The sequence below is a fragment of the Ovis canadensis genome, chromosome 14 (assembly GCF_042477335.2).
Source record: "Ovis canadensis isolate MfBH-ARS-UI-01 breed Bighorn chromosome 14, ARS-UI_OviCan_v2, whole genome shotgun sequence".
Classification (NCBI taxonomy): Eukaryota; Metazoa; Chordata; class Mammalia; order Artiodactyla; family Bovidae; genus Ovis; species Ovis canadensis.
The window spans coordinates 71,005,099-71,019,313 of record NC_091258.1 but is presented as its reverse complement, the minus strand read 5'-3'; the positions used below and the strand labels follow the sequence as shown (position 1 = coordinate 71,019,313).

Sequence of the window (14,215 nt, the reverse complement as noted above, 5' to 3'; positions counted from 1 at the left end):
ACTTCATTCATTACACAGCAACTGTATCACCAGAAACCATTCACTTTTATTGATTAACATGTATGAATATCACACATAGTCAGAACGAAACCTTTTACAATCCAATGTGTGACCCTTGATTAGAATACAGATTACAAGCATAGACAACGATATTCATTTTTCTAATACAATGGTCTGAGAGTTGCACTTTCTATGGTTAGAAAAGGAAGGCTAATCATTTAATAAACAAGGCATAGATTAATTACATGATTTTTCTGGGAAGGGTTTCCCATACTTTCCCAGGGTATCAGAGAAATCTTTGTTTCAAACATGTCAATTAATATCATGACTTCTGTTGCTATTATAAAAATATATCAAAATTTCAGTGAACTGTCATTTATATTATCCTTAAAAAGCCAGTGACATTGAAAATTTAGAACAAACCTCTGTCTGACTTTAATACGTGGAATTAGTCCCTGAACACTTACATCATGGTGACCTACAGGGTTGTTTGACGCCAATGACAAACACCTCCATTTAGATGTTCAGCGTACAGGTTATATTAGTACGTCCGTAATGTCCTTAATGGAGGATAAATACCAATGGTTCCTACCTCAGATAGAAGAGATTCTCTTATCACTGAGTCAGCAACCATCGAAAACTTGAGTTCATATACACAGTAGAACAAACCATAGCATGTAGTATTTTGAGACTGAGTTACTTTCATTCGGTTTTCAAATAATCTCAAATATGTCAAAAACAAGCAAGAATACATTGCTAATACTTGTACCACTCCACACACAGCCCTTCATTCTAACATATCAATTTTCTCTGTGTTTTAACTGTGGATTGCTATGCACAGTAATTCACCTTCAGAGGAAATTCAGGAAAGAGGAATTGATGAAATGCTTCCTAGTATGCCTTCTCTGATATTTATTTAGAGTTGATTTTTATTACAACTTTCCTACTTTTTTGGGTACATCATCACATATCTTTCCTGCAGAAATGCTCTCATGTTATCTAAAGTGTACGTTTAGGACTAACCTCTTTCATCACTTATGACATTCCTAGAGTTTCTCTCCAGTACGTGCTCTCTGATGTCTAGTGAGGTGAGATCTCTGATTAAAGCCTTTGCCACTTTCCTTACATTTAAGTTTTTAAGTTTTCCCTGAAGGATGAATTCTCTGATGTTGACAAAGACTTGAGCTCTAGGTAAAGGCTTTGCCACATTCTTTTACATAGGAATGGTTTCCAGTACAAATTTGCCAATGTTGAATAAAGCTAGGAATTTGGTTAAAGGCTTTGCCACAACCCTTAGATTTATAAGGTTTCTCTACAGTATGAATTATCTGATGCCTATTAAGAGTTGAGCTATAATTAAAGTTTTGCCACACTCTGTGCATTTATAAGGCTTCTCCTCAGTATGAATTCACTTATGTTGAATAAATTTTGAGCAATGCATAAAGGCCTTGCCACATTCTGTACATTTAAGTCTTCTCTGCATTACCAACATGAATTTTCAAATGTCTAGCAAGAATGGATATCAGATTAATTTTTCCACATTACATATATTTATAAGGCTTCTCTCCAGCATGAATTTGCTGATGCTGAGTGAGATATGAGTACCGGTTAAAAGCTTTGCTCCATTCTGTACATATGAAAGGTTGCCTTCCTATATGAACTTTCCTATGTCTATTTAGACTTAATGGTTTAGCAAGACTTTACCACCTTTATTACACTTGTTATGCTTCTGCAGATTTTGAATACTCTGCTGTTGAATAAGTTTTAAAGATTAATTTCTCTTATATAGAGAAAGATGTGATCATTGATAAAAGATATTCATACACTTACTACTTTTAAAATCATTGTCTGAAGACTGAGGTCCCTGATGTTTCATAAGACTTGAGTCTCAGTCAACATTATGCCCAGTTTCATTGCATGAAAATCTTCTCCCTTCCCTGTAAATATTCTTGTGCTTGTTGGAGGTAGCATTCTTGCTTAAAGCTTTCCCCATTTTATTACACATGAAAAATTCTTTCACATTGAGTATACTGTGATATGTCTTCAACCATGTATGGTTGGATTAGTCTTTTTCAAAATAAGCAACATTACAGACTTTGGAACAAAGAGAAAATAGCTGTTGGTTGAAGAATATTGAACTCTGGCTAAAAGATCCCTCAAATGGATTATGCTGGGAATTTTTAAACTGAATTTTAAATACGTGGTTTTCAGGCATATTTTACTGTGTGTTAAATTGAAACCTGCATTCAGAAAGGTTTGAATGAGTATTTGCAGTATAGATTAGGTGACTTTCCAGATTTTCCATATTTCCTTTCAGAGAACATGTACGTTTCAAAAAAGCATGGGTCTTTGCTTACAAACATACACTTCTCAGCTGATGTTTATGACTGAAATGGGCGTTTTTCCCAGTTTGGTTCATATCCTCCTTTTCTTTTGACAGTAATGTTTATATTGTGAGAAGCTGTCCTCATTTGGTTATGTCCATCATAACATCCTCTCAGTATTTCACATGCCCTTTCATTAAATGTAAATTTCCAATGTTAAATCTTTTATACATTGTTAACTTTTCTTGGGGAATAAATCTTCTAAGCCTGGCTTTTGAGGCATCAAACCCTGCATGTCATGAAAAGACACAGCTGAAAGCAAATAACAAGTTATTCCACCACTTACTATTCTCAGGGAATCTACTTTACAACTTACATAAAATTGATACTCGCTTAGCTAGGTTAGGAATAAAACAGACACAGGAGTCAAGACGGCAGAGGATTAGGAAGATGTGGAGTTCGTCTTGCTCCACAGATGCATCGAGAATACATCTGTCATGGAACAATATTCACAGAGCCCCTGCTGAACACGAGCAGAGGACCTTGACACCTAAAAGGACAAAAAAGATTCCCTCATAGCCAGGTAGGACCAAAGAAACAAGAAGGAAACTGGTGAGGAGAGGAAGTGAGATGGGACCTGCAACCCTTGGGGGAGCTCAGTGGGACAGAAGGGAGCCTCATTCTCTTATGGGAATAGTAGGCAGTACCAGCTAGAGGCAGGCAGGACAGAGTGAGACCTCTACAGATGGTACTAACCACAGCCCTGCTCCCCAAGCCTGAGAGGGGTGTCCACTGCTGCACACAAGGGCTGGGTGCTGGAATGTGGGGTTTGGAGAGCAGATCCAGGCAGAGGACTGGAGTTGACTGCAAGGAAACATCCTGAGGGGACAGGAGGGAGGGAAGAGCTCTGCAAACGGGAATGCTTGTGGAGGAAGCCTGAACCACCAGAGAAGCAGAGCAGCGTTGTTGAGTGATGCCCGAAGTGCAGGGCAGCCATCCCATCCTCTGTCTGCGTGTTCCAGCCTTTGCCTCACTAGGCACCAGCGAGGGCTCCAAGCACGGTCCGTTCAGTTCAGTCGCTCAGTTGTGTCCGACTCTCTGCGAACCCATGGACTGCATGGCAATCTCATGACCCCAGCTGCTGCCTCCTCCTCAGCAATCTTAAATTTACAAAGCAAACATTTTCACCAATGCAAGGTGCCTACAAATTCTGTAATGCAGTTCTTCACAGAAGTGTTTTTATTTTGGTGTGTTTTAGTAGATGTTTTGAATCTAAAATATTAAATGATCTTGATATATAATTAATCAGAAAGTAAGAACGTAGGGGACACAGTCCTGGTAAGCTTCATAACAAACAAGATAAACTTAACAAAGTAATAGTTCTTACGAAATCAAACAAGAATTGAGAGCTTAAAATATGGTGGAATTTTTTAAAGTCTCGATTCTTGTTTAATTTAACACAGGGAACTCTACTCATTGCTCTATGGTGACCTAAATGGTATGGAAATCTAAAATTGAGTGGATAAATATTGTATATGTGCATGCTGGTAAGTCGCTTCAGTCACATCTGACTCTTTACGACTCTGTGGACCGTAGCCCGCCAGGCTGCTCTGCCCATGGGATTCTCCAGGCAAAACTACTGTAGTGGGTGGCCATGCCCTCCTCCAGGGATTATACACACACACACACACACACACATATATATACATGTATATATACATATAACTGATTTACTCTGCAGTACAGCATAACCTAACATCAACATTGTAAAGCAACTATACTCAAATTATTTTTTTCATTAAAAAAATACTTTATATAATCTAACAAGTTTAATAGTGAGAATTAACCACAAACATTTAGGTGGTAAATGTTTTAATTTCCCAAGTCAACAATTTAAAAATTCCATGAGTTGAATAAATATAAAAGTATTTTAGGTTTGTGGAAATGGGGCAGATACATTTAACATTATTGACATTAGTTTGTACAAAGAAAAACCAAACTTTGAAGAAATCTTCAGGTTTGTATTTCTCACTGGAGAGAGGTCCCTTATGCAGTGAAGAAGTCAGCCGAGTGTGAAGTTTATCAAGTCATATGTGTAGTGTGCAGGGGATTGGAAAGTATAAAGCAGAAAATAAATACTATCTGTCCCAGTATTCCTAGAAGTTTGGCAGTTTGTCCATGACTCCACTCACACACTTCTGTCTAGAGACAGAACCAGAGCATTTAAAAGGGCAAATATATGAGGAAAATATGAAAAGGGTTATATTTCATTTTCTTGGACTCCAAAATCTATGCGGAAATTGACTACAGCCATGCATTGGAAGGACTGATGCTGAGGCTGAAACTCTAATACTTTGGCCACCTCGTGTGAAGAATTGGCTCATTGGAAGAGACCCTGATGCTGGGAGGGATTGGAGGCAGGAGGAGAAGGGGACGACAGTGGATGAGATGGTTGGAAGGCATCACCAGCTCAATGGACATGGGTTTGGGTGGACTCCGGGAGTTGGTGATGGACAGGGAGGCCTGGCGTGCTGTGGTTCATGGGGTTGGAAAGAGCTGGACAAGACTGAGCGACTGAACTGAACTGAGACACCAACCTTTTGTCCGGTGATGCAGAGTAACATATCAATTTTCTATCTGTCTTAACTATGGATTACTATCTACACTAATTCTCCTCCAGGAACTTCAGAAAAGAGAAAGTGATGAAATGCTTTCCTATACATTCTTTTTCTTTTTTTTTTTTTTAAACAGAAGCGCGACCGTTTCTTTATTAAATTGTACAAAAAAAAGAGGACGGGAGGGGGGCAGCTGTGGGGCTCCGCCCCAACCCTGGCCCCACCCCGTCCTGGCGCTGTCTGAGAAACGGATCTGAGGGAGGAGACCCAGGGATCAGGCAGGGTAGGGATGGGCTGGGCAGAATGACCTGAGGCTGGGATGCAGAGCTTAGGAAGGAGAGGCTACTGAAGGAGGGAGAGGCTGGGTGTGGGAAGGGCGGGAAGAGAGGAGGGAGAGGGAGGGGGTGACTGGGGACCAGCTGGGGAGCTCAGATGGAGCAGGTAAGGAGGTGGAAGATGGCAGTGAGGATGCAGGTGCGGCATGAGAAGGCTGGGGGGAGAGAGGGCGGCAACTCTGGCGCGGGGCCCAGAGCAGGGAGCCAGGTGAAGAGGGGTTGCCCGCGGCGCTCCCCACCCCCACCTCCGGGCCCCCAGCGGCCTCCCTCCACCCCCAGCCCACTGGCGGGGGGCTCATGCCGACGCCCCGTTTTCTGCCTTCTGCCGCGTGGGACCCGCTTCATCCTCCTCTTCAGCAGCGCTCTTCAGCGCGGGCCCTTCGTCCTCCTCCTCTTCTTCCTCATCTTCCTCGCCCCCTTCATCCTCCTCCTCGCCGTCCTCGGCAGTTTCTTCTCCTCCTCCTCTGCGCCGTCCTCCTCGTCCTCCTCCACTTCTTTCTTCCGCTCTTCCCGGCCTGCCTTCTCCTCCACCTTCTCTTTCTTCTCCTTCAGGTCCTTGGCGCTTAACTCGGCCGCTGCCTCCACGCTCTTCTCCGACTCGGGGCCGGGGCCGGGGCCGGGGCTGGCGGGGAGCCGGGGTCCCGGGGCCTGGACGGAAGGGCCCTGGGCGGCAGAGGCGGGCCGCGGCCGGAACCTGGCGCGGGGGCGGCGGCCGCTGGGCGAGCGGGGGCTCAGGAAGAGGCGGCAGAGGCGCGCGGGGCGGGGCGGCGCGGGGCGGGGCGGGGCGGCGCGGGGCGGGGCGGCGCGGGGCGGCGCGGGGCGGCGCGGGGCGGGGCGGCGCGGCGCGGGGCGGGGCGGGGCGGCGCGGGGCGGGGTGGGGCGGCGCGGGGCGGGGCGGGGCTGCGCGGGGCGGGGCGGGGCGGGGCGGGGCGGGGCTGCGCGGGGCGGGGCGGGGCGGGGCGGGGCGGGGCGGGGCGGGGCGGGGCGGCGCGGGCCGGGGCGGGGCGGGGCGGGGCGGCGCGGGGCGGGGCGGGGCGGGTCTGCAGCGGAGGCCGCGGGGCTGCGCGTCCGGAGGGCGGGCGGAAGGGCGGTGCGGGCGGTGCCGGCGCTCAGGCCGCGGTGGCTCGGTCCCCGGCTCGCCGCCCCAGCCCCCGCAGAGCTGCCGCGGACCAGCCGGGCCTCTACATTCTTTGATATTTATTTAGATGTGATGAAATAGTTTGTACTTTTTGTTTTCACATCACTCACTTGTCTTTCTTGTATACACCCTGTCCTGTTTTCTAAACTACATTTGGGATGAACCTCTTTCATCACTTATTCAGTTCAGTTCAGTTTAGTCGCTCAGCCGTGTCCGACTCTTTGCGACCCCATGAATCGCAGCACGCCAGGCCTCCCTGTCCATCACTGACTCGCGTCCATCGAGTGAGTGATGCCATCCAGCCATCTCGTCCTCGGTCGTCCCCTTCTCCTCCTGCCCCCAATCCCTCCGAGCATCACAGTCTTTTCCAATGAGTCAACCCTTCGCATGAGGTGGCCAAAGTACTGGAGTTTCAACTTTAGCATCATTCCCTCCAAAGAAATCCCAGGATTGATCTTCAGAATGAACTGGTTGGATCTCCTTGCAGTCCAAGGGACTTTCGAGAGTCTTCTTCAACACCACAGTTCAAAAGCATCAATTCTTTGGCGCTCAGCCTTCTTCACAGTCCAACTCTCACATCCATACATGACTCCTGGAAAAACCATAGCCTTGACTAGACGGACCTTAGTGGGCAGTGTAATGTCTCTGCTTTTGAATATGCTATCTAGGTTGGTCATAACGTTTCTTCCAAGGCATAAGCGTCTTTTAATTTCATGGTTGCAGTCACCATCTGCAGTGATTTTGGAGCCCCCCAAAATAAAGTCTAACACTGTTTCCACTGTTTCTCGATCTATTTCTCATGGAGTGATAGGACCGGATGCCATGATCTTCGTTTTCTGAATGTTGAGCTTGAAGCCAACTCTTTCACTCTCCTCTTTTACTTTCATCAAGAGGCTTTTTAGCTCCTCTCAGTTTCTGCCATAAGGGTGGTGTCATCTGCATATCTTACATTACTAGAATTTCTCTCCAGTATGTACTCTGCATATACATTAAATAATCAGGGTGATGATATATACAGCCTTGACATACTCCTTTCCCCATTTGGAACCAGTCTGTTGTTTCATGTCTGGTTCTAACTGTTGCTTCTTGACCTGCCTACAGGTTTCTCAGGGGGCAGGTAAGGTGGTCTAGTGTTCTCATCTGTTTGAGAATCTTCCACAGTTTGTTGTGATCCACACAGTCAAAGGCTTTAGTCTGCTCAATAAAGCAGAACTGGATGTTTTTCTGGAATTCCCTTTTCCTATGATCCAATGAATGTTGGCATTTTAATCTCTGATTCCTCTGCATTTTGTAAATCCAGCTTGTACATCTGCAAGTTCACGGTTCACGTACAGTTGAAGGCTGGCTTGAAGGATTTTGAGCATTACCTTGCTAGCATGTGAAATGAGCGCTACTGCGCAGCAGTTTGAGCATTCTTTGGCATTGCCCTTCTTTGGGACTGGAATGAACACTTCACTTTTCCAGTCCTGTGGCCACTGCTGAGTTTTCCAAATTTGCTGGCATACCTAGCGCAGCACTTTCACAGCATCGTCTTTTAGGATTTGAAATAGCTCAGCTGGAATTCCATCACCACCACAGGCTTTGTTGGTAGTGATTCTTCTTAAGGCCCACTTGACTTCACACTCCAGGATGTCTGGCTCTAGGTGAGTGACAACACCACTGTGGTTGTCCAGGTCATTAAGACCTTTTTTGTACAGTCCTGTGTATTCTGGCCACCTCTTCTTAATCTCTTCTGCTTCTGTTAGGTCCATGGCATTTCTGTCCTTTATCGAGCCCATCTTTGCATGAAATGTTCCCTTGGTATCTCTAATTTGCTTGAAGAGACCTCTAGTCTTTCCCATTCTATTGTTTTCTTCTCTTTCTTTGCATTGTTCACTTAAGGCTTTCTTATCTCTCCTTGCTAGTCTTTGGAACTCTGCATTCAGATGGGTATATCTTTCCTTTTCTCCTTTGCCTTTCACCTCTCTTCTTTCCTCAGCTCTTTGTAAGCCTTGCTCAGACAACCATTTTTCCTTTTTGCATTTCTTTTTCTTGGGGATGGTTTTGGTCACTGCCTCCTGTACAAGGTTACAAACCTCTGTCCATAGTTCTACAGGCAGTCTGTCTATCAGATCGAATCCCTTGAATCTACTTGTCACTTCCACTGTATAATCATGTTGTTGTTGTTCAGTCGCTCAGCTATGTCTGACTTTGCAACCCCATGGATTGTACCACACCAGGCTTCCCTGTCCATCACCACCTCTGGAACTTGCTCAAACATGTCCATTGAATTCGTGATGCTATCCATTGTCTTGTTCTCTTTTGTCCCCTTCTCCTCCTGCCTTCAGTCTTTCCCAGCATCAGGGTCTTTTCCAATGAGCCAGCTCTTCACATCAGGTGGCCAAAGTATTGGAGTTTCAGCTTCAGCATTAGTCTGTCCAGTGAATATTTGGGACTGATATCCTTTCGGATGGACTGGTTGGATCTCCTTGCAGTCCAAGGGACTCTCAAGAGTCTTCTTCAACACTGCAGTTCAAAAGCATCAATTCTTTGGCACTCAGCTTTCTTTAGAGTCCAACTGTCACATCCATACATGACTAGTAGAAAAACCAAAGCTTTGGTTAGACAGACCTTTGTTGGCAAAGTAATGTCTCCGCTTTTTAATATGTTGTCTAGGTTGGTCATAACTTTTCTTCCAAGGAACAAGTGTCTTAATTTCATGGCTGCAGTCACCATCTGCAGTGATTCTGGAGCCCCAAAAACTTTATTTTGTTTCTTTTCATTACTCTAAGAGGCGGATCCAAACAGAGTTGTGGTTTATAGCATAGCATGTTCTGTCTGTCTGTCCTACCTATATTTCCCTCAAGAGGTTGAGATTATCAGCCCTCTTTTGAGCTCTTTCATCAGTTTGGAGTTTCTTTTTCTGTCTGGGTTTAGGCAGTGTGGGAATTTCATTCTCTTTTCACTTGAGAGACCTCCGCACTGTCCTACAGTCTGGCTGTTAACAATTGACATTGCCAGCATCCAACATGTAGGAGGGGTCCCTTCTCTCTGCAACTCTTTCCAGCGTTTATTAGTTTTAGACTTCTTGCCAGTGTCCATTCTGACCTGTGTGTGTTTTGATTGGCGTTTCTCTTAAGCTTTCGCCATGTTGAAATATTTTCATATGATTTTTTTAAAGAACAGTGTGAGTAAAACACCTCTGTCCCCTTGACCGACTGCCCTGTTTCAAATTCTTTTTTTAGGATCTACCAGAGGACATTTGTTCAGAATAGATTTTTTTTTTTTCCTTTCAGCCCTGTGAAAGTGGAGTTGCTCAGTCCTGTCCGACTCCTTGCGACCCCATGGACTGTAGCCTACCAGGCTCCTCCGTCCATGGGACTTTCCAGGCAGGAATACTGGAGTGGGTTGCCATTTCCCTCTCCCTAAGCCCCATGCTGCTGCTGCTGCTGCTAAGTCGCTTCAGTCGTGTCCGACTCTGTGCGACCCCATAGACGGCAGCCCACCAGGCTCCCCCGTCCCTGGGATTCTCCAGGCAAGAACAGTGGAGTAGGTTGCCGTTTCCTTCTCCAATGCATGAAAGTGAAAAGTGAAAGTGAAGTCGCTCAGCCGTGTCCGACTCAGCCACCCCATGGACTGCAGCCTACCAGGCTCCTCCGTCCATGTGATTTTACAGGCAAGAGCACTGGAGTGGAGTGCCATTGCCTTCTCCCTAAGCCCCATAGACCTGGTGAATATGAAGTGCCCGTGAGCACAGGTTTTTCTGTCGTTACCAAACGTGGCCACAAGGTGGCAGCATCTCTTCCTGCTCCACTGTTGGGTTTTTTGTTGTTGTTTGTTTTTTAGTGTTTATTTTCTGTTCGAGTAGAGTTGATTTCCGATGTGTTTGTTTTAAGTGTACAGGAACTTGGTTTAGTTACGCATGAACGGATCTCTGTTCCCTTTCGGGTTCTTTTCCTATATTGGTTCTCTCGGTGTGTTCAGTAGACCTTCCTGTGCTATTGCGTTATTTTGGATTACCTATCTGATAAGAAGCAGTGAGTATGTTAATCCCAACCTCTTAATGTCTTCCTTCCCCTACCATAAAAAAGATAATAATCATAAGTGAGTATTCTAAGTCTGTGAGACTGTTTGTTTATAAGTTAGTTCATTTTGATGAATTTATAGATTCCACCTGTAAGTGATATATTTCTCTTTCCTTCTCTAGTTGACTTTACTCCGTATAATAAATCTCTCGGTCCATCCATGCTGCTGCCGGTGGCATTTTTTCGTTCTGTTGATGGCTGAGTGTATTTGGTGTACAAATGAACCATTTTCTCTTCATTTCTCTATTGATGGACATTGTGGTTGATGCTGTGTCTTGGATATTGTCAATAGTGCTGCCCTGAAGAGAGGGGTGCATGTATCACTTTATTTTATTTTATTTTCATGTATCATTTTAAATTCATGTTCTTTCCGGATCTAACCCAAGGAGTGGGCTTGCCGGATTATGTACTAAGTCTATAGTTAGTGTTTTAAGGAACGCCCATACTGTTTTCCTTCGTGGCTGCCCCTGCCCATTTCATTTCCTGCCCACAGTGTAGGAGGAGTCCCTGTTCTCCTCGCCCTCGGCAGCAGGTAATCCTTGTTCATCTTTTGGAGGATGGCTGTTCTGAGGGGTGGGAGGTGATACCATGGCCCAGTTTTGATTTCTATTTCTTCAATAGTTAGTGATGCTGAGCATCTTTTCAGGTGCTTTATATGGCCACCTGGATGTCTTCTTTGGACAAATGCCCATTTAGATCTTTGGTCCATTTTTTCTAATGGGATGATTTTTTAAAAATATATATATTGAGCTGCATGATCTGCTTGCATATTTTGGAGATAAATTCCTTGTTTCTAAATTCAGTTCCAAACATTTTTTTCCCATTCCGAGGGTTTCTTTTTTTTAGTTTGGTTTACAGTTTCCCTTGCAGTGCAAACGTTTTTGAGGTTAGAGAAACTCAAGTCTTTTGTTGAGTTTTGTTTAATTTTTCATTTTTCTAAAAGTGGATCCAAAAGCGTTTGCTATGATTTCTGTCAAAGCTTGTTCTTCCTATAATTTCCTCAAGGGGTTTAGAGTAATTGTCCCTCCATTAAGCTCTTTAATTGGTTTGGAGCTACTTTCTCTGTATGAGGATGGGGAATGTCACAATTTCATTCACTGTTATCTTGTTGTTATCTTGTTACCCTCTCCTCTGTATGGACTCTTAGAAATGTAACTTGGTAGCCTCTGTGCAGGAGAATTAATTCCCTTTTCTCCAAAACCTTCCAGTATTTATTGTTTGTAGACTTTTTGACAAATGTCATTTTGACCTTTTCAGTAGGTATTTTTTTGGATTAGCTATCTGATAATACATAGTATGTATGTTACTTCCAACTTCTTAATGTCTCCCTACCGTTCCCTTTTTTGAAATAATCATAGGTGAGTTTTATTAGTCTGAGTCTATTTCTGTTTATAAATCTGTTCACTTGAAAGAACTTATAGATCCCACTTGTAAGTGATATAATCTTTCTCTTTCCCTGACTTCTCTCAGGACGATAACTCTCTTGGTCCATCTATGCTGCTGTTAATGGCATTATTTTTGTTGTTCTTTTTGATGGCTGAGTGTATTCCAGTGTCTAGATGGGTCAGTTGCTCTTCATTTCTCTCTATTGATGGACATTTTGGCTGAAGCTCTCCCTCAGAATTTGTAAATAGTGGTGCCATGAAAACAGAGGAGCAAGTATCATTTTAAATTATGATTTTATCCAGACCTAAGGGAAGGAGTGGGCTTGCTTCATCAGGTGGCAACTATATTTAATGTTTTAAGGAATCTCCATACTGTTTTTCTTGTGGCTGCACCCATCCATTTCCATCCCCGCCCACAGTGTAGGAGGCCTCCCTGTTCCCCTCGCCCTCTGAAGCATTGAATCTTTGTAGATCTTTTGGAGGATGGTCATTCTGAGGGGGTGAGCTGATACCTTGTTGCAGTTTGATTGGCATTTCTCTAACAGAGATGCTGAGCATCTTTTCATAGGCTTTATGCCCATCTAGATGCCTTCTTTGAAGATACATCCATTTAGATCTTTGGTCAATTTTTTCTCTTGGGTTGATTGTATTTTGATATTGAGCTGCAGGAGCTGTTTGCATGTTTTGGAGATGAATACGTTGCTTTTAAATTCGGTTGCATTTCCCCCCTGATGTTCAGGGTTGTCTTTTTCTTCTGTTTTGGGTTTCCCTTGCTGTGCAAAAGCTTTTGAAGTTAACGAAGTCCCTTTTGTTGAGTCTTATTTTTCATTATCTTAAAAGTGGGTCCAAAAACAATTTGCTGTGATTTGTGTCAAACCATGTTCTGCCTATATTTTCCTTAAGAGTCCCTCAGTTTAGTTCTTAAATGGATTTGAAATGTCTTTTTCTGGAATTGGTTAGGGACTGTCAGTTTCCTCACTTTTCACTTGTTTAAGGAACCTCCACCCTCTCCTCCACACTGGTTGTTAGCAATTTATTTTGCCAGCATCAGTGTAGGAAGGTTCCCTTTTCTCGACAACCGCTCCGGCATTTCCTGTTGGTAGACTTTTTGACAAAGGCCATTTAACCAATTGTAGTTTTGATTTGGATTTCTATAAGATTTCATCATGTGAAGGCTGTTCATGTGATTTTTTTTTTTTAACAGTGTGAGTAAAACTGACCTCTCAAGGTTGGCCTCTGGACCGTCTGCTCTGCTTTAAATTCTCTTTCCAGGATCTACTCGAGGGCACTAGCTGAGGACAGGTGTTTTTTCCTTACATCCTAGCACGCCTGGTGAATATGAAGTGCCCATCAGCGCAGGTTTTTCAGCTGATGTTACCAAGAGCGGCCACAAGACGGCAGCATTTCTTCATGCCCACCAGAGCCTTAGGGCAAGTCCTGTTCTGGGTTGCTAATTAGAATGGATACACCCAAGGCTGTGTCTCCTTCCTTCTCTCTGAGCCTTTATCCCCGGACAGATCTCAACGATTGCCACACCTCTCTGCAGAAGAAGCTGTCCTCTCAGTGGGGTGACCCTAAGGAAGGAGGCTGGAGATGGGGGAACCCTGTCACCAGGAGACATGGTACCCAGAGCACTTTGCAAAGCTCTTCCAGCCTGGAGACCCCACCATCCTTTGGGGGCACCAGGGTTGGCTCTGCTGCAAGAGGGTCCCCTGGATCTGGAGACTGTGGGCTCATGCAGAGGGGAATAGGCAGTCCAAGTCCATGGGGTGGGGGGTGGGGGGCTGTTTGCCTGGCAAACCCTCCCCAGCACCCTCAGCCCCAGGACAGTCCCACCTGGGGACCCAAGCCTGCTCAGACTCCAGGCATGTGACACCAGCTCAGGTCCCCAAGGCCAGATGGGAACAGAGTCAGCAGTTCTTTTCTCTTTTTTAAAAAAATGTTTTTGAATTGTAGTTTACAGGTGACTTACATTGTGGTGGCTTGATTCATTTATTTGTGGAAGTACATATATTCTTTATTGTTTTCTTTTCCCATAGAGGTTATTACAGAGTTTTGAGAGGGTTTCTTGTGCTCTGTGGTGGGTCCTTGTGGATTATTTTAGAAGTATAAATGGTAGTGTGTTTATGTTCTTCTCAACCTGCTAATTTCTCCCTGCCCCACACATTTCACTTTGGGGAACCATGAATTTATTTTCTAAGTCTGTGATGCTGTTTCTGTTTTGTAAAGAAGTTCACTTGTATCCGTGTTTAGGTTCTACCTAGAAGTGGTCTTATAGGATATATGTGTTTTCCAAATGCAGACAAAGGTCCAGAAGGGCGTCCTGTGTGAGTGATGTGAGTCCCCTCTCACTG

General features: G+C 44.6%; 1 pseudogene; it reads right to left on the bottom strand.

Annotated features, from left to right (window-relative positions):
• Window positions 1–5,569: 5,569 nt before the first annotated feature.
• Window positions 5,570–11,066, bottom strand: LOC138419595 (chromo domain-containing protein cec-1-like; annotated as a pseudogene).
• Between the last annotated feature and the right edge of the window lie 3,149 nt (window positions 11,067–14,215).